General features: G+C 35.4%; 1 pseudogene; it reads right to left on the reverse strand.

The window, feature by feature from the left end:
* Window positions 1–21388: 21388 nt before the first annotated feature.
* Window positions 21389–21506, reverse strand: LOC126250000 (5S ribosomal RNA; annotated as a pseudogene).
* Between the last annotated feature and the right edge of the window lie 1753 nt (window positions 21507–23259).

Raw genomic sequence — 23259 nt, forward strand, 5'->3', positions numbered from 1 at the left:
TTACAAAAAGGCATGGCCAAACTTTCAGGAAACATTCCTCGCACACAAATAAAGAAAAGATGTTATGTGTACATGTGTCCAGAAACGCTTGATTTCCTTGTTGCAGCTCATTTTAGTTTGTCAATATGTACAGCACCTCCTCGATTCACCGCCATGATTTCATACGGGATACTCTACCTGTGCTGCTAGAACATGTGCCTTTACAAGTACGAAACAACATGTGGTTCATGCACGATGGAGTTCCTGCACATTTCAGTCGAGGTGTTCATACGCTTCTCAACAACAGATTTAGTGACGATGGATTGGTAGAGGTGGACCAATTCCATGGCCTCCACGATCTCCTGACACCAACCCTCTTGACTTTCATTTATGGGGGCATTAGAAGGCTCTTGTCTACACAACCCCGGTACCAAATGTAGAGACTCTTTGTGCTCGTATTGTGGACTGCTGTGATACAATACGCCATTCTCCAGGGCTGCATCAGTGCATCACGGATTCCATGCGATGCAGGGTGGATGCATGTATGCTCTCTAACGGAGGACATTTTGAACATTTCCTGTAACAAAGTGTTTGAAGTCACGCTGGTACGTTCTGTTGCTGTGTGTTTCCATTCCATGATTAATATGATTTGAAGAAAAGTAATAAAATGAGCTCTAACATGGAAAGTAAGCGTTTCTGGACACATGTCCACATAACATATTTTCTTCCTTTGTGTGTGAGGAATGTTTCCTGAAAGTTTCGCCATACCTTTTTGTAACACCCTGTATAAGGTACATGATAAAGAAATAATAAAATTATCAGTTATGACAAAAATGAGCAAAAATGTATTTTGTTTTTGCTAATGATATAAACGAATATTCGAGATTTTATAACTTTGATATTAATTAAGTCTAATGATAATCTATAGGACAGCTGTCAAATTAAAAAACAGTTAATACTGTACCAATAGATGTAAAGACATTTATATTTGATAAAATTCAAGCAAGATAAATGGATATTGAAATCTATTCTCAGACCTTAAATACAGTAATATTCAGTGCCTGCAGTGTAAAAAATTCACTGAAACTCATTATCCTCAAACAACAATAAATAAATAGACTGCAAATGAGTGAAAGAAGTTATACAGTTAGGTGAATTATAAAAAGTAAATTTGTCAAAGAAATTAGGAAATCTCATGAGGAAATTATTTATGAATTAATAACCTAATGAAAAAACTTTTTAATGAAGAAATATTGTTTCACTTCATTTAGACGATTTATGGTAAGCAGATTTATTGGAAATGGATACTGGTCAGTTGAAAGGAATTTCAAAAATAAATAGAGGAGGTAAATAGTAAATGACTAGTAACTAATGTTTTTTCCAAAATTAGCCTGGGCTATTCTATTAAAAGACAAAAAAGGTAAAAGCATTCTTGAGGCTTTTGTAATTTTTGTAAGAACACCACAAAACCTTCAAACAAGTTATTGGAATGAATTTCACAATAACGATTTTCAGGAATGTATGACAAATATGACACTAACCATTACTCACCTTTCCCAGAATCAAAAGCATCTGTTGAAAAATTTAACAGAATACCAAAGGAGAAATGTGTAAGAAAATGTGTTCTTGAAGATAATTACAACTCAGTTTATGTAGTTAGAAAATTGGTTGATCAATATAACAACACAAAACATTTCAGAATAAGTATCAAAAGTTGTCGATAAATTTAATTTAAATATGACTAAAATTATGTTTAAAAATCAAAAATCAAATTTTAAAACAGGAGGTAAGAAGAGAATCAGCAAAATGAAAGAAACTTTTGAATAAAGTAATACTGCAAACTAGTGAAAACAAATTTTTGAAGCAAAATGCATTATATTTATGGGTCCAGTTATATACCAACTGAACAATATAAAAGCAAATGCTTGTTGTTGTTGTTGTTGTTGTTGTTGTTGTTGTGGTCTTCAGTCCTGAGACTGGTTTGATGCAGCTCTCCATGCTACTCTATCCTGTGCAAGCTGCTTCATCTCCCAGTGCCGACTGCAGCCTACATCCTTCTGAATCTGCTTAATGTATTCATCTCTTGGTCTCCCTCCACGATTTTTACCCTCCACACTGCCCTCCAATACTAAATTGGTGATCCCTCGATGTCTCAGAACATGACCTACCAACCGATCCCTTCTCCTATTCAAGTTTTGCCACAAGCTCCTCTTCTCCCCAATTCTACTCAATACCTCCTCATTAGTTATATAATCTACCCATCTAATCTTCAGCATTCTTCTGTAGCACCACATTTCGAAAGCTTCTATTCTCTTTTTGTCTAAACTGTTTATCGTCCATATTTCACTTCCATACATGGCTACACTCCATAGAAATACTTTCAGAAACGACTTCCTGACATTTAAATCTATACTCGATGTTAACAAATTTTTCTTCTTATGAAACTCTTTCCTTGCCATTGCCAGTCTACATTTTATATCCTCTCCACTTCGACCATCATCAGTTAGTTTTCTCTCCAAATAGCAAAACCTGTTTCCTACTTTAAGCCTCTCATATCCTAATCTAATACCCACAGCATCAACCGATTTAATTCGACTACATTCCATTATCCTCGTTTTGATTTTGTTGATGTTCATCTTATACCCTCCTTTCAAGACACTGTCCATTCCGTTCAGCTGCTCTTCCAAGTCCTTTGCTGTCTCTGACAGAATTACAATGTCATCAGCGAACCTCAAAGTTTTTATTTCTTCTCCATGGATTTTAATTCCTACTCCAAACTTTTCTTTTGTTTCCTTTATTGCTTGCTCAATACATAGATTGAATAACATCGGGAATAGGCTACAACTCTGTCTAACTCCCTTCCCAATCACTGCTTCTCTTTCATACCCCTCGACTCTAGTAACTGCCATCTGCTGTCTGTACAAATTGTAAATAGCCTTTCGCTCCCTGTATTTTACCCCTCTCACCTTCAGAATTTGAAAGAGAGTGTTCCAGTCAACATTGTCAAAAGCTTCCTCTAAGTCTACAAATGCTAGACACGTAGGTTTGCCTTTGCTTAATCTTTCTTCTAAGATAAGTTATGTGGTCAGTATTGCCTCACATTCGTTCGGAATCCAAACTGATCTTCTCCGAGGTCGGCTTCTATCAGTCTTTCCATTGGTCTGTAAAGAATTCGAGTTAGTATTTTACAGCTGTGGCTTATTAAACTGATAGTTATGTAATTTTCACATCTGTCAACACCTGCTTTCTTTGGAATTGGAATTACTATATTCTTCTTGAAGTCTGAGGGAATTTCGCCTGTCTCATAAATCTTGCTCACCAGATGGTAGAGTTTTGCCTGGACTGGCTCTCCCAAGGTTGTCAGTACCTCTAATGGAATGATCTCTACTCCGGGGGCCTTGTTTCGACTCAGGTCCTTCAGTGATCTGTCAAACACTTCACTCAGTATCACATCTCCCATTTCATCTTCATCTACATTCTCTTCCCTTTCCATAATATTGTCCTCAAGTACATCGCCCTTGTATAGACCCTCTATATAGTCCTTCCACCTTTCTGCTTTCCCTTCTTTGCTTAGAACTGGGTTTCGATCAAAGCTCTTGATATTCATGCAAGTGTTTCTCCTTTCTCCAAAGGTCTCTTTAATTTTCCTGTAGGCAGTATCTATCTTACCCCTAGTGAGATAAGCCTCTACATCCTTACATTTGTCCTCTAGCCATCCCTGCTTAGCCATTTTGCACTTCCTGTCAATATCATATTTGAGACGTTTGTATTCCTTTTTGCCTGCTTCATTTACTGCATTTTTATATTTTCTCCTTTCATCAATTACATTTAATATTTCTTCTGTTACCCAAGGGTTTCTACTAGCCCTCGTCTTTTTACTTATTTCATCCTCTGCTGTCTTCACTATTCAATTCCTCAAAGCTACCCATTCCTCTTCTACTGTATTTCTTTCCCCCATTCCTGTCAATTGTTCCCTTATGCTCTCCCTGAAACTCTGTACAACCTCTGGTTCTTTCAGTTTATCCAGGTCCCATCTCCTTAAATTCCCACCTTTTTGCAGTTTCTTCAATTTTAGTTTACAGTTCATAACCAATAGATTGCGGTCAGAGTCCATATCTGCCTGGAATTGTCTTACGATTTAAAACCTGGTTCCTAAATCTCTGTCTTACCATAATATAATCCATCTGATACCTTTCAGTATCTCCAGGGTTCTTCTATGTATACAACCTTCTTTCATCATTCTTGAACCAAGTGTTAGCTATGATTAAGTTATGCTATGCGCAAAATTCTACCAGGCGGCTTCCTCATTCATTTCTTAGCCCCAATCCATATTCACCTACTATGTTTCCTTCTCTCACTTTTCCTACTTTCGCATTCCAGTCACCCATGACTATTAAATTGTCGTCTCCCTTCACTGCCTGAATAATTTCTTTTATCTCATCATACATTTCATAAATTTCTTCATCATCTGCAGAGATAGTTGGCATATAAACTTGTACAACTGTAGTAGGCGTGGGCTTCGTGTCTATATTGGCCACAATAGTGCGTTCACTTTGCTGTTTGTAGTAGCTTATCCACATTCCTATTTTCCTATTCATTGTTAAACCTACTCCTGCATTATCCCTATTTGATTTTGTATTTACAACCATGTATTCACCTGACCAAAAGTCTTGTTCCTCCTGCCACCGAACTCCACTACTTCCCACTATATTTAACTTTAATATTTCCATTTCCCTTTTTAAATTTTCTAACCTACCTGCCCGATTAAGGGATCTCACATTCCACGCTCTGATCTGTAGTACGCCAGTTTTCTTTCTCCTGATAACGATGTCCTCCTGAGTAGTCCCCGCCCGGAGATCCGAATGGGGGACTATTTTACCTCCGGAATATTTTACCCAAGAGGATGCCATCATCATTTAATCATACAGTAAAGCTGCATGCCCTCAGGAAAAATTACGGCTGTAGTTTCCCCTTGCTTTCAGCCGCTCGCAGTACCAGAACAGCAAGGCCATTTTGGTTAGTGTTACAAGGCCAGATCTGTCAGTCATCCAGACTGTTGCCCCTGCAACTACTGAAAAGGCTGCTGCCCCTCTTCAGGAACCACACATTTGTCTGGCCTTTCAACAGATACCCCTCCGTTGTGGTTGCACCTACAGTACGGCTATCTGTATCATTGAGGCACGCAAGCTTCCCACCAACGGCAAGGTCCATGGTTCATGGGCGGGAGGAAATGCTTATGAGCAAAAAATATAAAAACAATATTTTTAGATCTATATCTTCTAGAATAAGTAATAAAACATAAAGATGATAAACACTGTAATGTGGCTACATTTCGATAATTCACTACATTATTGCTTTAATAAAGATAAAATTATTTTGAAAAAAAATTATGTATAAACTGATAGGCTCTTAAAATAGAAATTAGAACTCTCATTTTCTTTCTCTGTTTGTTACACATGGTACAGCTGAAGGTTCACTTACATATCTACATGCATAATTCACTAGTTTGATAAGAGCGCCAATTATTTATGGAATCTACATTGTGATGAAATTTGTACTGGATATAAATATTACAAGTGACAGACCATACACACATTTAATTTTATTCATAAGTGTTTCTTTAGTTAAATTATACTTTCGCCTCTTCTTACTTATTTTATAACCATAATCGTGTGAAAGTTGTTAGGGCATCCTGAGTAAAATTTTATTGCTTTTTCTAATTTTTTCTTCGTTGAGAAAGTGTAATACAATTTTACAAATTATCTTGTTAACTTAACTTGTAAATTATTGAGATTTTTCAGTGGCTATATTTCCTGAAGAGATACCAAGATGTTGCTAAATATTTTATCTCTAAGTTCAAATGGTTCAAATGGCTCTGAGCACTATGGGACTCAACTGCTGAGGTCATTAGTCCCCTAGAACTTAGAACTACTTAAACCTAACTAACCTAAGGACATCACAAACATCCATGCCCGAGGCAGGATTCGAACCTGCGACCATAGCGGTCTTGCGGTTCCAGACTGCAGCGCCTTTAACCGCACGGCCACTTCGGCCGGCTATCTCTAAGTTCATCATCATCTAATTTTAATTGATTTAACAACAAATTACTCTCTCGGTCAATAGAAATATCTAAATAACATGTTATAGCATCAAAAGTCATGTTTATAGTTATTTATCTTCTCTTATGTATGTGAAATAACATTAGATTTAAACAGTTCTTCAACAACACAATAATTAACACAAGCTCTTGTGTAATAATATTCTAATTAATTATCAGGAAGAGGAATGGTATTATATCTAGGTAAACTAGTTTTTATTTCATTTTTCCACCAACTTTATAACAATGATCTTTTTGTAATAGTTTTGTAGTTACAACATAGAGAATATCATTTTGCACTATTTTTATATTTTTAATTACTCTTATTTATCGTCAGTTTTTTCTTTCATTTCTTGTTATTCTTAGTGTTTTCTCCATATATCATTTGCTTTGATGTTTAGTTTATTGTGAAATTCGATTCTAAGATGTTCCTCTTGCTTTTTGTAACTTACATATGCCATATCTTCTAACTGATGGTAAAACATCTTCTGTTACCTATTCTTCATTCTTGATTTCATAATTAATGAAAATAAATGTGATTCATTGATAAAACTTGTGACTTTAATTTTATATAATTTATAATATATTGTTCTCTGATATAATCAGCAATTTAAGACATCCCAGTATATCTTTAGCTTTAAACCATGCATTAATTTATTTCATCTACTAACATTAACACTTGTTTATCGTTATACTAAAGGATGTCACTGATGATGTGTATGTATACTCAGTTTCTTTGAAAGCTTTTTACTAGAAATACTTTCAATTACATTATTAACTTTCATCTTTTCTTGATAAAATTAAACTGTAGAAACTAGAATAATTGATAACTTAGCTTAAATTATTCCAAGAAATAATTTAATTCCTTTGCAACAATATTTAAAAAAGTCAAATTTAATTCATTAATAAATTAATAGTATTTTTAATTTTATTTTCATAAGCCGAAATTGAAAGGATTTAACTTTCCTACAATAACTTTAATCTAAATAACTTGATTTTATTTTTTGTGCTTCATAATTTAATAAATCAATCCATAGTATACTTTAGGTATATTTAATGGCACTACTTTTTCATGTAATTGTTTAAAACTGTATTTTCAGATGATAAGGGTAAAGCAAGAAATTATTTTCATTATGTGACATGGGAGATATTTTAAACAGTCAAGTTAGTGTTGATGTGTTCACAGTTAAAATACAATATTGAAATAATTGGTGACTTAAGACAAGACAAAAAAATTATGACTTTGTGTTTATTTGGTGAAAAAGATTCATTTAATACCCACAGAAGAAGTATGCATAAGCGGAATAACAAATTATAAAATAGCATTATAAAGGAGTAAATAAGAAATTATTACAAGTGGAAAAGGCAGCATTCTTACTTAAGGCCAAAATATATCGTTATTCAGTTCGATCATGCTGACAATAAGCCTAACATTTTAATTACAATAATAAAATGTCTACATAAATATGAACCAGATAAAACTATTCAATGTCCAAAACAATTAGAGGGAAAAGTTAATGTGTCAGCTCATGTATATTGAACAGATGTCAAAACAATCAAGTAGAAATACATTTGGATCAACATCAAAGAAGGTATTTGGAAACAAAAATGTGTACAACATTTGAACTGAGAAGTCAGTTGATATTTATAATTAACAGATATTTACAAAAGGTGGTTTTAGGACAATTCAAAAAATATTTTAATGAGTATTCTAAAAACAGTGTAATAAACGATTCCTTTTCTATGTAGAATAAACGTTTCTGTGTATTACCATAATGATCGCTTAAAATGTATTTTATGTGACAAAAATTAGAAGATATCTTCTAAAATATTATGAGTGATACAAATGATGATGATTAACAATAAACTTGATGTAAAAAACATTTTAATTACAAAGAAAGGAAGGATTTACATTGTTTTAATCAAAAATGGTCACATATAGGTAAACATTCAGGAAAATGTAAAAAAATGCACATAATAATATGTCAATAATAGGAAACAATTCAAAAATTTTCACTATAAATCAGTATTTATCTCAAGCTCAGCTGACTTTCCTAACTTTAAATATATATTTATCTTCAACTGAATTAAAGCCATTTTTATCCTATATGAAAGTAATTTTTATAGTTTCATAATTATTTTATTATGTATTTCTTTAAAGATTTAGCCAATTTTCGTGAATGTATACATTTTATCCTAAGTTTTAGTCTTAACTGTTTTCATCTCCTTTACAAAATTTTCTTATAAGTATGCAGATGCATATCTTAGTAATTATTGTAACAGAAGTGGTTTAAATGTATGCTACATATTAACAATGGTTATTTAAGCATCATAATATTTGGACAAATATTTGGGAATAGCTATCTTATTTTTAAACTGAAAATCACAACGAAATTTTTAAATCTGATGAAATTAAACTACAGAAAGTCTTCAGTTTCTCAGTATTAAACTTGGTGCGAAATTAGAGTAACAGTTAATCAATATCTAGTTAATAAAGCATTTGAAAATAGATAATGAACTGTTAATACACCAAACAATCTTAACATGTTTGATCCAAATTTGTTTTTGAAATTATCAAAATGAAAAATTTTTGGAATAATGTAAAGAAATTTGAAATTACATAATTGGTTGAAAGTAAATGTAATACTTTCCTTTGATTACAAGATTAAATCATCAGATTGTAAAAAAATGAAATTTAAATTTCAAACCACTATTACACATCATAAACGAAAGGGATTTCATTAAATGTAAAAAAATTGGAAAATAGAAATTATCTCACAAATGTCTGATTTTAAAGTTCGAGATGGCCATTAATAAATTTATTGCATTAAGAATATCACCTTGTGTCAAATTATTAGAAAAATGCAGAATAAAGGAGCACTTGTTAATGTTAAAATTAGTGATAAAAAGTTTTTTCTGAGGTCTATAATATCTGCAATATATCCTGTAGATAAAATTGTAGAGTTACAACATACAAAAATCTTGGAATCGAAATCGATCATAAGCTGAAAAATGTAAATTTTTGATTACATATGAAGAAATCTCAAAAAGTGAGACTAATATTAATTAATTAATACACCTGATAATGTATATTTATCTGATGATAATTATCAAGTATATCAACTGAACATATCTAAAGGTAAAAAAGACCAGAACCTTAGTGTATTATATTTTAAAGATGGAAATTATTCACAATATTATTGGATTAAAGATTTATCTCGACTTATTTCAATCTCACATCATAAAGAATCTATATTTATTTATGATATGTGTTTAAAGCATTTTAATAGTAAGTAAGATTTATATACTAATATTCTAAATTGTGCAGTAGACATTCAATTAGAAGCAGAATTATCAGAAAAAGGTATATATGTAACTTTTAAAAATCATCACCATATAATGAAATTTCTTTTTTTTTTTTTTGCTAATGCTGTATGTTTTAGTGCTTGAAATAGTACCTGTCAACCTGATCCAGAAGTTGAAGGAACTGGTAATTTATATTCTGAAACTAACTACATTACACCCTTAACATCTGAAGGACACTCATAATAAATAAGGAATAAACCAAAATTACATTAATTATGTAGATGTCATTAATGATGAAAAACAAGAAAAACATGAAGAATGATGAATAAATCAAAAATATATTCATATCATAATGTTATTAGTCATGAAAAAACAAAAAAGTTCATAATCATGATCATTTAACTGAAAAAATATATAAATCCATTAGTTACCACTAAATACTCCAAGTTCAGTATTATCTATTAACTCAATCTCACAGGATATGTTTCTCATTTCCACATCAAAGAATTCAGTAAAAATGAAAAAGAAATCGATTTAATACCTCACAATGAAGTTAGTTTTATTGATATTGCTAAAAAAATTGAAAATGAGATTCACTGACACACTTAAATCATCATCAGATTTAAGAAAGAATCAAATGACAAATACTTGAAAATATTTTCCAAGAACTCTAGTAAATTTAGTAATTAAAAATGTTGTATATCATTATGATTTTATGGATAGTTGGCAAAATCTGAAGAAACAAGTTCTCCATCAAAACAAAAATTAAGTAATGAATTGCATGACAATGATATTAGTGATGGTATTATAAACATTCAAAATCAGTTTGGGAAAAATTTCATATGAAATTTCATCCTGAGTTTCTTGATTCATATATTAATGCTGAAATTTCGTTGGTATCTGCTGTTTTTGATAATTTAAGAAAAGCTTGTATAAAACATTATCACTTAGCTCTGTCTTGATATTTTACAGCACCAGGTTTAAGTTATGACTTGATGTTACAACTGCTGAAGTAACAATTATTAGATGATTATGATATGTTGCTAAGAACTGAAAATGGATTTAGAGGTGGCATATTTCTATGTTTTAAAAATACAGCAAATCAAATAATAAAAATTGAACAGTTATGATGAAAATTTGTAATCAGATTATTTATATCAAATAATTTATATAGCAGGACTGTGTTTATTTTTTATCACATGGAAATTTTAGGTCAAAAAATAATTTAGATCTGATATGATACAATTCTTGATAATTCTGAATATGGATATATTTTTGAATTAGAAGTAGTTCTGAATATGGATATCTTTTTGAAGGACATTTTATATATCCAAAAAATTTACATGATAAACATTTTCCATTAGTTTCTGAAAATTAAATTGTGCCTGAAACAAAACAAAAAGCTATTTACAACATCGAATGACCAAAAATTACATAGTTCATTAAACAATATTTATCTCTAGTAACAAAAAGAACAAAAATACATAGAGTATTAAAATGTAAACAATGTAATTGGCTACAATAATATATTGATCTGAATACAGAAAAGAGAACCGAAGTAGACAAATTATTCAGAAAAAATTTGAGCAAAATACTATCTCAGTATTTCGAAAAACGATGGAAAATATTAGAAATGGAGTGGATCCAAAATTAGTTTCAGATGCAAAAAATGTGGAAAACTTGTCACATTACCACATTTCGAAGGTAGAATAATTTTCAATGAAAATCTTGCTGCAGTTAACGTGAATACCACGAAAATTATCTTCAAAAAGCCAATTTACATTGGAATGAGCGTACTCATTTTATCTAATGAATAGATGTATAATTTCACTATAATGTTATATAACCAAAACATAGAGAAAAATTATAACTTTGTTATCAAGATACTGACAGTTACATGTATAATACACAAACAGAACATTTTTATGAATATATGAAGAAAATGCTTCATAAATTTGATGCAGGTGATTATCCAAAAGATAACATTCCTAAGGTAAATAAAATTCTTAGGTAAAATGAAGGTTTTCTGCAATGGAAAAATAAAGGAACCGTTTTGAGGTTTAAGACAAAATATGTGCTTATAAAATTGTTGATGTTGAGAAAAATCTATCAGAGTTGAATAATATGCTGCAAAATGTAAAGTAAACATGCAAGATTACAATAATTTTGCTTGTTTAATAATATTGAAAAATGTAGAACTATGAATCTGACAGAAAGTGGTTTATTCTGTTAAGGTTAATAAAAAACTACAATTCCTCACGTTGATAAAACATATGTTTCTTAAAAATTAAACAGATACATTACCATTTAGATATTATCAAATAATTAGTTGTTAGAATTTCTGAAAAATTTACATTCAAAATACTTTTTATTTTTATAAAATTCTGAATTTATATATTTTTTCTATTGAAAAATAAAACAGTTATATGTTCTATGGTTTCTATGCTACATTTCCAGCTATTGTAGCCAACTTTTAAACTCATAATGTTTCTATAATTTGGAAACATTCTCTCAATACAAAATATGTAAGTTATAATTAACATTTTCATAGATTTATCAACTGATATATTTTACAGTTCTTTTAAAATATATTTAATGTTATAATTTTAAACTCTTCCAAATCATTAGAGAGACACATTTACATTGAAAAAATATTTTCATAAAAAAATGTTTAGGAACAAATGAGGGAAACCTTAAAAGTTTTTCCATTTTCTCATCCACAGATACAAGAAAAGAGGAGGTGAAATGAGGAGATGATTCAAACTTTTTATATCTATATTCTATGCTAGAAACGGTTTCACTGATTTTTGTTTGAAGAAAAAGTAATTTGTAGTAGGTATAGTTCAGGGTTTCTGTCTCAGTTTTCAAGAAAATTAAAAATCACGATATTTCAAGAAAATATAGGAGAAGTGATAGAAAATTTGACGAAATTATATAGGAATGCTTCGCTATTAAAAACTATTTTGAAAAAGTGTTGAAAAACTTAAAAAACGGTGGAAATATATGAAAAAAGATGAGAATGTTCGAGAAGTGACAGAAATGGGTGAAAAACGTGTAATTTTATCCGTGCAAACATGATAATCATTTTTGTTGTGATTTCTTGATAATTTGAGAAGAATGGAAGATAGTGTTGTTCTCCACAATTTCGATGATTTTTGGCGAGATTTACTTGTAATTTCGCGATTTTTCATTTTCTTGGACGCTGAGCCACAAACTGCAAACTATATCTACTGTCTCAGTTTGTAAAGTTTCGTGTTTTGAATAAATCATCCGATTTTTCTGTAACTGTAGTCATTTGTTTGTTTGTACATGTGCATCACATCTATCGATTTCCGTTCCATTCGTATAATCCCTCCATCTTGCGTCGTTCTTTTGTGTTAGGGTGTACTTCCTATTTGCAATCTTCAGTACAACCGATTTTGTACCATAAAATATAGTCTGAGTGGCCGAAGATAAGCTTTCGTCATTAGACGTAATCTGAGTCTGCTATCACCAGGAATGGTTGTCCATCGATAATTATGTCGGTGAGGTACCCTGATACCATAGTAACTGTTGCTGATGGAGGAATTTCATGTGTGACGGCCTGAGCTCCATATATGATCACCTAAATTCGGTGGCGAGACGAGTGCCTGGTAGCTATGTATTAGAGGTCTGCATCTGACTTTTATTCTCCCAAGTTGATCGGTGTATGTAGTTGCGCGTAAGGCCGGCAAATGTCGATACACCCGCTGTGGACTGGCGAAACTTCTGCACTCGACTTCTTTGAAGTACCTCAAGCTCAAATTTCCAAGCCTTCTACTACAGTAAACCGAAAACCGGGGCTGCTCAGGCTAGGATCACGGCACGTGAACCTGAGACGAAGGATAGTGCGAAATCGAAACTTGATTCGAATGAATATATCCTGAGTGCGAAGACGATGGTCGTAACAATGTCTGGGAGAGATTTTCAGCAGTGACTGATAAGGATGTCCGCTAGATGTACTGTAACTAGTGCTCTGTTCACGAATCAAACACATGTCTCCAGAACACGACAAAGTTTAAGCTCTGAAGCATTACTAGTCCCACTGAAAGCTACAGTAATTAAAAAGGTACATGTTTGCCAGAGATTTTTGTGCACTTAGATTAACATAAGGTGTAGTAATTCCGCGCTTTATGTCAGGAGTTGTAAACGTCGGTTCAGAATTGGTGTATATGCACGTCTCCAATATTTTGCCTCATCTTACGACAGTATCGCGAAACAGTGAAAGACATGTCGATGATTATGGTTGAGTTTGATGCCCAGCATTATCCAGGCCAGTGGGTACATGACCAGTAGATATAGGAAATGTGGAACCTCTCTATTACTGTGCACTTTGTATATCAAGATTAGGCACTGCGAAATATGATACTGGTGACAACTCTCTTTTCTGACAAGAAAAAAAATCTGGGGAATTTATTTACAACTAAACTGAGGAAACATTAGTGAAAGTGTTAGGAATATATCCTCAGCATTTTAATAAAATTTCATTTGTCACTGACTGAGGTGGTGATATATGCAAGGCATTGCAGCCTTTCAACATTATGCATGCATTACACATGTCTTGAACACAGTCCTGAACCACAGTTTCGATGATGATTGTTTGATAAATAATGTGGCAGTGGTTTATTCCACGACTGATGCTGCCAAAGAGACTGTCTGTTTCATGAAGAAAACCAGTGATGTGAACTCTATACAGACAAGTTTGAAGGTAAGTAACGGAAATAGGTAAAACAACTTGTTTAGGATGCTACAGTCTGTAGTTCGGCAGTACAATAAAACTGAGGAAGCACTACGAGTGCTGAAAGAGCGCTGTCTGCGTCTCATAGAGGAGAAAGTCGGAATTCTTACGTTCCACAGAATACTGGCATTTCTGTGGTCACCCTTCCGATTATTGAAAATTCTGTGTCTGATAGGGACTAGGCGTTAAATACTGTCAGTCAAACCTGTGATGAAATATTAGCTCCTGATAAGCTAGAAGAAATTTATAATGTAGCAGTAGTATCTTACTCTGTTTTGGTGATATCTGCAAATCCAAAAAATCTTTGGTTTTAGAATGACTAGACTGTGGGCGTGCCATACTTCATCTACCGACGATATTGACTTTTATTTAATCTGAATGGATAGCTGCGACGACGATGACCGGCTTGAGAGGTGACAGCTTTACGGTAGTCTCTTACCCATTCTATATAATTTAGAGAGAAGAATATTTTGTGTTCCAGCCTCAAATGTTGTTGTTGTTGTTGTTGTGGTGATCTTCAGTCCGAAGGCTGGTTTGATGCTACTCTATCCTATGCGAGCCTCTTCATCTCCGAATAACTACTGCAACATACATCTGTCTGAATCTACTTACTGTATTCATCTCTTAGCCTCCTTATACGATTTTAGCCCCACACTTCCCTCCACTACTAAGTTGGTGATCCCTTGATATCTCAGAATCTATCCTATCAACCGATCCCTTCTTTTGGTCAAGTTGTGCCACAAATTTCTTGCCTCTCCAGTTCTACTCAGTACCTCCTCACTAGTTAAGTGATCTTCCCATCTAATCTTCAACATTCTTCTGTAGCACCATATTTCGAAAGCTTCTTTTTTTCGTTTTTTTGCCTGAACTGCTTATCCTCCATGTTTTACTTCCATACATGGCTATACTCCAGACAAATAATTTCAGAAAAGATTTCCTAACACTTAAATCAATATTCAGTGTTAGCAAATTTCCATTCTTCTGAAATGCTTTTCTTGGCATTGCCAGTCTACGTTTTATATCTTCTCTACTTCGACCATCATCAATTATTTTGCTGCCCAACTAGAAAAACTCGACTACTACGTTAAGTGTCCCATTTCCCAATCTAATTTCCCTAGAATCACCTGATTTAATTCGACTACATTCTTTTAACCCTGTTTTGCTTTTGTTGATGTTCATCATATTGTCCTTCTTTCAACACTATGTCCGTTCTGTTGAAGTTTGTTGTCTCTGACAGAATTACAATATATTCGGCAAACCTCAAAGTTTTTATTTTTTTCTCCAGAACTTTAATTCCTATTCCAAACTTTTCTTTGGTTTCCTTTACTGCTTGTTCAATGTACAGATAGAATGACATCGGGGACAGACTACAAACCTGTCTCACTCCCTTCTCAACCACTAATTTCCTTCCAAGACCCTGCTGTCTGGCTTCTGTATAAGTTGTAAATAGCCTTTTGTTCCCTGCATTTTACTGCTGCTGCCTTCAGAATTCCAAACAGAGCATTGCAGTGAACATTGTTAAAAGCTTTCTCCAACTCTACGAATGGCATAAACATCGGTTTGCCTTTCCTTAACCTATTTTCTAAGAACAGTAGTAGAGTCAATATTGCTTCCCGTGTTCCTACATTTCTGGGAATCCAAACTGATCGTCCCCAAGATCAGCTTCTATCAGTTTTTCCGTTCTTCTGTAAGGAATTCGTATTAGTATTCTGCAACCCTAACTTATTAATCCGATAGTTCGGCAATATTCACGCCTGTCAGCAACTGCTCTCTTTGTAATTTGAATTACTTCATTCTTCTTAAAGTCTGAGGGTATCTCGTCTGTTTCCTACATCTTCTATACCAGATGGAAGACTTTTGTCATCGCTGGCTCTCCCAAGGCTATTAGTAGTTCTGACAGAATATTGTCTACTCCTAGGGCCACGTTTCGACTTAGATCTTTCAGAGCACTGTCAAGTTCTACTCGCAGTATCATATCTCCACTCTCATCTTCATCTACTCCACGTTTCTTTCTAAAACATTGCTTTCGAGTTTATCTCCCTTGTATAGACCCTCTATATACTCCTTCCACCTTTCAGCTTTCCCATCTTTACTTAGAACTGGTTTTCCATCTGAGCTCTTGATATGCATACAGCTCATTCTCTTTTCCCCAGAGGCCTCTTTAATTTTCTCGTAGACGGTTTCTATCTTTCTCCTAGTAAAATGTGCTTCTAAAGCCTTACATTCATTCTCTAGCGATTCCCGCCTAACCATTTTGCATTTCCTGTCAACCTCATTTTTTAAACGTTTATATTCCCTTTCGCCTGCTTCACTTGCTGCATTTTTGTATTTTCTCCTTTCATCAACTAATTTCAATGTCCCTTGTGTTATCCGAGGATTTCTACTAGGCCTTACCGGTTTCATCCTCTGCTACCTACACTATTTCATCTCTTAAAGCTAATAATTCGTCTTCTACTGAATTCCTTTCCCGTATTCTAGTCAATACCGGTCCCTAATGCTCTCTTTGAAACTCTCAGCAATCTCTGGTTCTTTCAACTTATCCATGTCCTACCTCCTGAATTTTCTACCTTTTCCCAATTTCCTCAATTTTAATCTACAGTCCACATCTACCTCTGGAAATGTCTTAGAATTTAAAATCTGGTTAATAAATCTCTGTCTTAGCATTAAATAATAAGTCTGAAACCTTCCAGTGTCTCCAGGAGTCTTCCACGTAAACAACCGTCTGTTATGATGTTGTTGTTGTTGTTGTGGTCTTCAGTCCTGAGACTGGTTTGATGCAGCTCTCCATGCTGCTCTATCCAGTGCAAGCTTCTTCAACTCCCAGTACCTACTGCAACCTACATCCTTCTGAATCTGCTTGGTGTATTCATCTCTTGGTCTCCCTCTACGACTTTTACCCTTTGCGCTGCCCTCCAATACTAAATTGGTGATCCCTTGATGCCTCAGAACATGTCCTGAAAGGTCTCTGTTGGATTCCTTTCATGTTAATTTCTTAAATCCGTTGTCATTTACGGCATAAATTCCTCTTCTAAATTTACTGAGGTGTTTCTGACTATCTGGGAGGAGACTGAGTAGTGGAATGTGTTACTTTTACACATAAACAAGAACGATCTGTCACACTACTACACTTTAAAACACAGTTTATATGTAATTCATGTCACACAGTCTCATATGGAACCTACATCCGCTATATAATAAGATACTGTCATCCCCCTTCCCTTCTGTGTGAAAGGATGAATGAGCAAATGTATTTCTAGTTGCATGCTTGAGGGTAGTAGACAAGCCTGTCTGCTAGAGAACAGTAGGGCCAACGTTGGAACAGGTAGCTACGCTTTCCAAAAGCAAAGAAGTTTCTATCCTTAGTATGGTCCTGTCCGTCCCTTGTCATGTTGGTATAGGAAGCTGCCTCTCTGGTCACTTCCGTTTTTGTATACGAAGCACCCTTGGTAGGAGCGCAGGTCAGTCTGTCCGCGGCGAGCGTCTGAAGTGGCAAGATCTCCGGCTAAGCGCGTGTCTGCTAAGTCCGTAGGACAATGGATTTCTTAAGTTCAGCCTAACTGAAAATTTAATCACCTTTATTTCAGGTTTAGCTCTAAAATATCTAATGTTATCTTAAATTGCAACACAGTGTGATTCGAGTGTAGAGTTCAGAATATCTTCCAGTAGTTGCTTTGTCACTACTTTGTGAGTGAAGTGGAACCACGTGTTGATCAGTAACTCTAACTAAGATCATCAATCTTAAATGCGAATGTGCGTGAGATTATAACGTCTCGTCTTGACAATATTTTTCAGTATAGCAACTTTTCTTTATGTTCAACCCACGTGGGGTGTACTTTGTGAGACCAGTACCACGTGCTTATACAATTGTTTGACCCATCAGGTTAATAATAAGACGATAGTAACCAGTTCGAGGTTTTTCTTTAGTAAATTGCGTTTCGATGTAAGTTATTTTAAATATCAAAGTTATTGTGGAGTTACACTCTATGTGTAAACCAAGTTGACCAAGTGAAGCATGTGGTGTAAGCATCAAAGTAGCCCTCAGCTATTCTTTTCAGGAAGATTTCACAGAGAGTTAGTATGAATTTAGTATACCAGTGGTAATTTCATGACGGACAGGATTGCGCTATGAACGTAACTTCTTTGGGTGAAAATTGAATTGGTTGGTTGTGGTTAATTTCCTCTTGCATATGTTTCAACGTTCTTTGTGTGTTATTTTATGAATGCAGTGTTGTATGCAGTCTCCCAATCTTGGCTCCATATTTGATGTGTTCCGTAAGATTTCAAACTGACATTTTCACAATCCTAAATAAGGCACCAGTTTATTTATGAATCAAGTTTAATATGCTGAAATTTCAATGATCAATGTTAAAATAAATTTCCAAATATAAACTGATTTATTTCTTTTTATTTAAATTCTCTTATATATATATATATATATATATATATATATATATATATATATATATATATATATATATATCACCGGTTGTCGTATGACTATTAAAAGATTATAATTAATGTTAGTCTGGTTGGGAATTTGGTAAGCTAGACTGGATACCTGGTGAAACAGTTGCGCAATAATGCAAGGTTAACTTCCCCAGACAGCTCACAGCTTTTAACCCACTTTTATGGTCTTGAATATCAGCACCGCTTCCAGAACAAATTAAAGTAACAACATTACAGTCCTACCAACCGATCCCTTCTTCTAGTCAAGTTGTGTCACAAACTTCTCTTCTCCCCAATCCTATTCAACACCTCTTCATTAGTTATGTGATCTACCCATCTAATTTTCAGCGTTCTTCTGTAGCACCACATTTCGAAAGCTTCTATTCTCTTCTTGTCCAAACTAGTTATCGTCCACGTTTCACTTTCATACATGGCTACACTCCATACAAATACTTTCAGAAACGACTTCCTGACATTTAAATCTATACTCGATGTTAACAAATTTCTCTTCTTCAGAAACGCTTTCCTTCCCATTGCCAGTCTACATTTTATATCCTCTCTACTTCGACCATCGTCAGTTATTTTGCTCCCCAAATAGCAAAACTCCTTTACTACTTTAAGTGTCTCATTTTCTACTCTAATTCCCTCAGCATCACCCGACTTAATTCGACTACATTCCGTTATCCCGTTTTGCTTTTGTTGATGTTCATCTTATATCCTCCTTTCAAGACACTGTCCATTCCGTTCAACTGCTCTTCCAAGTCCTTTGCTGTCTCTGACAGAATTACAATATCATCGGCGAACCTCAAAGTTTTTATTTCTTCTCCATTGATTTTAATACCTACTCCAAATTTTTCTTGTTTCCTTCACTGCTTGCTCAATATACAGATTGAATAACACCGGGGAGAGGCTACATCCCCGTCTCACTCCCTTCCCAACCACTGCTTCCCTTTCATGCCCATCAACTCTTATAACAGCCATTTGGTTTCTATACATATTGTAAATAGCCTATCGCTCCCTGTATTTTACCCCTGCCACCTTCAGAATTTGAAAGAGAGTATTCCAGTCCACACTGTCAAAGGCTTTCACTAAGTCTACAAATGCTAGAAATGTAGGTTTGCCTTTCCTTAATCTAGCTTCTAAGATAAGTCGTCTGGTCAGTATTGCCTCACGTGTTCCTATATTTCTACGGAATCCAAACTGATTTTCCCCTAGGTCGGCTTCTACTAGATTTTCCATTCGTCTGTAAAGAATTTGCGTTAGTATTTTGCAGCCGTGACTTATTAAACTGATAGTTCGGTAATTTTCACATCTGTCAACACCTGCTTTCTTTGGGATTGGAATTATTATATTCTTCTTGAAATCTGAGGGTATTTCGCCTGTCTCATACATCTTGCTCACCAAATGGTAGAGTTTTGTCAGGACTGGCTCTCCCAAGGCCGTCAGTAGTTCTAATGGAATGTTGTCTACTCCCGGGGCCTTGTTTCCACTTAGTTCTTTCAGTGCTCTGTCAAACTCTTCACGCAGTATCATATCTCCCATTTCATCTTCATCTACATCCTCTTCCCTTTCCATAATATTGTCCTAAAGTACATCGCCCTTGTATAGACCCTCTATATACTCCTTCCACCTTTCTGCTTTCCCTTCTTTGCTTAGAACTGGGTTTCCATCTGAGCTCTTAATATTCATACAAGTGGTTCTCTTTTCTCCAAAGGTCTCTTTAATTTTCCTGTAGGTAGTATCTATCTTACCCCTTGTGAGATAAGCCTCTACATCCTTACATTTATCCTCTAGCCATCACTGCTTAGCCATTTTGCACTTCCTGTCGATCTCATTTTTGAGAAGTTAGTATTCCTTTTTACCTGCTTCATTTGCCGCATTTTTATATTTTCTCCTTTCATCAATTAAATTCAATATTTCTTCTGTTACCAAAGGATTTCTACTAGCCCTCGTCTTTTTACCTACTTGATCCTCTGCTGCCTTCACTACTTCATCCCTCAAAGCTACCCATTCTTCTTCTACTGTATTTCTTTCCCCCATTCCTGCCATTTGTTCCCTTACGCTCTCCCTGAAACTCTGTACAACCTCTGGTTTAGTCAGTTTATCCAGGTCCCATCTCCTTAAATTCCCACCTGTTATGATTCTTAAACCAAATATTAGTAATGATTAAATTATGCTCTATGTAAAATTCTGCCAGGCGGCTTCCTCTTTCATTCCTTTCCCCAAGTCCATATTCACCTACAATATTTCCTTCTCTTCCTTTTCCTGATATCGAATTCCAGTCCCCTTCACAATTAAATTTTCGTCTCCTTTAATTATGTGAATGATTTCACGGCGCTAGTTGACATACGAACTTGTGATACTGCGGTAGGCGTGGGCTTCATGTCTGTCTAGGCTGGGATAATGAATTAACTGTGCTGTTCATAGTAGCTTATCCGTATTCCTATATTTTTATTTATTAAAAAAATGTAGGAATTATTAAACCCACTCCTGTACTGCCCCTGTATGATTTTGTATTTATAACCCTGCATTCATCTGACAAGAAGTCGTGTTCTTCCTGCCACCGACCTTCACTAATACTCTAAAACTAAACTAAACTCCGCCCGAACAGGCCTTGGGTGGTTCAACGGTATCGACCGGCCGCCGTGTCACTTCAGCCCACAGGCGTCACTGGATGGGGATATGGAGGGGCATGTGGTCACACACCGCTCTCCCTGACATATGTCAGTTTACGAGACCAGAGCCGCTGCTTCTCAATCAGTTAGCTTCTCAGTTTGCCTCACAAGGGCTGAGTGTACCCCGCTTGTCAACAGCACTCGGCATATCGGATGGTCAGCCATCCAAATGCTAGCTGAGCCTGACAGTGTTTAACTTCAGTGATCTGACGGGAACCGGTGTTACCACTGCGGAAAGGCCGTTGGCTTCACTAATACCCACTATAAAAAACATCTAACTTCACCCTACCAATTTCCCTTTGTAAATTTTCTAACCTACGTGCCCAATTAAGGAATCTAACATTCCACGCTCCGAGCAGTAGAACACCACTTTTGTTTTTCGTGATGAAGACATCTTGCCAACTAGCCCCGTCCAGAGATCCGAATGGGGCACTATTTTACCTCCAGAATATTTTACCCAAGAGGACCCCATTATTATTTAACCATACAGAAGTGCTGCATGTCCTTGGGCAGAATTACAGCTGTAGTTTCCCCTTGCTTTCAGGGATTCGTAGTACCAGCACAGCAAGCTCCTTTGGTTGATGTTCTAAGGACAGATCAGTCAAACATCCAGTCTGTTGCCACTGCAACTACTGAAAAGACTGCTGGCCCTCTTCAGGAACCACACGTTTGTCTGGCCTATTAACAGATGCCCCTCCGTTGTGGTTACTCGTGCGGTACGGCTCTCTGTAGCGGAGAGGCATGCAAGCCACCCTACCGACGGCAAGGGCCGTGGTTCATAGTGGGGCCTCAAATATGAATTCCGAATGAAATGTCAGTGGGGCATGGAAACTTATCTCGGACGGAAGAAGAAGACTTGATGAAAAACTAGTCAATTCACTGCAACTGTTGTAACAGAGAATAAGTTGGAAATAATTTTGTTCCTATTCATTATCTGATTTCTTACATGGCCAAGTTCACATACGCACATTTGAATCAAAAAAGCATATGGTGTTATAAAAGACAGCAATGTCATTTTTAATTTCCATCATTACATAAAGTCCCTGTGAAGCTCCGTACTATTTCCAAATTTTCGTTGTTACATAAAGCAAGCTACTTTCTCTTATCGAAAAAAATGATGTCGTGATTAAACACAACCATACAGCATTATACATCTATAGCTTAACTAAATTGATCTGAGCGTAGTTCCATCAGCTGGTGGGAGTGTATCAAAAGCGACACCGGACTGCAAACACACAAAGGTGCTATTAAAACGATTGCAACAGCACCGCGGAGAGCGCTGTCGTCCCTATGGCTCCTTGTTCGACCACAACCTGCCCACTACGAGCTTTCGCACTCGGGAAAGCTATGCCAAACCTCTGTGAGCTCGAGCGAGTATGACCGAGCAAAACGCCCTGTTTCCAAACTTCTACTGTGTATGGGGACGCGGAACTGTGATGTCGTCCGAAGAACGTGATATCTGAAAAAAGTTGGTGCCTCATGACGGAAGTAAGCACAGTCGCTGCCACACACACACACGAATGAGAGACGTCGGCGTAGACATGCCCCCAAGAGATTACATATGCCGCGGGTGACGAAGATTTTCTTACGTCAGAGTGGAGTAATACTCAGCCACTCTGCAGTCATCGCCGAAGACGACAGCACCGTCTCGGTACAGAGTAAGCAGCGCGAGAGTTGTGTTGGACGTAGCAAAGTCTATAGTTAATTGAAGGGCTTATTTCGATAGTGCTACAAGTCCATTTTCTTCATTTTGAGATACAAGAGTCCTCAAGTTAAATGAGCGCTGAAAAATCTGCAGTTGAGATACCAGAAATACACTACTGGCCATTAAAACTGCTACACCACCAAGATGACATGCTACAGACGCGAAATTTAACCGACAGGAAGAAATGCTGTGATGTGCAAATGATTAGCTTTTCAGAGCATTCACACAAGGTTGGCGCCGGTGGTGACACCTACAACGTGCTGACATGAGGAAAGTTTCCAACCGATTTCTCATA

Source organism: Schistocerca nitens, chromosome 3 (genome assembly GCF_023898315.1).
Source record: "Schistocerca nitens isolate TAMUIC-IGC-003100 chromosome 3, iqSchNite1.1, whole genome shotgun sequence".
Classification (NCBI taxonomy): domain Eukaryota; kingdom Metazoa; phylum Arthropoda; class Insecta; order Orthoptera; family Acrididae; genus Schistocerca; species Schistocerca nitens.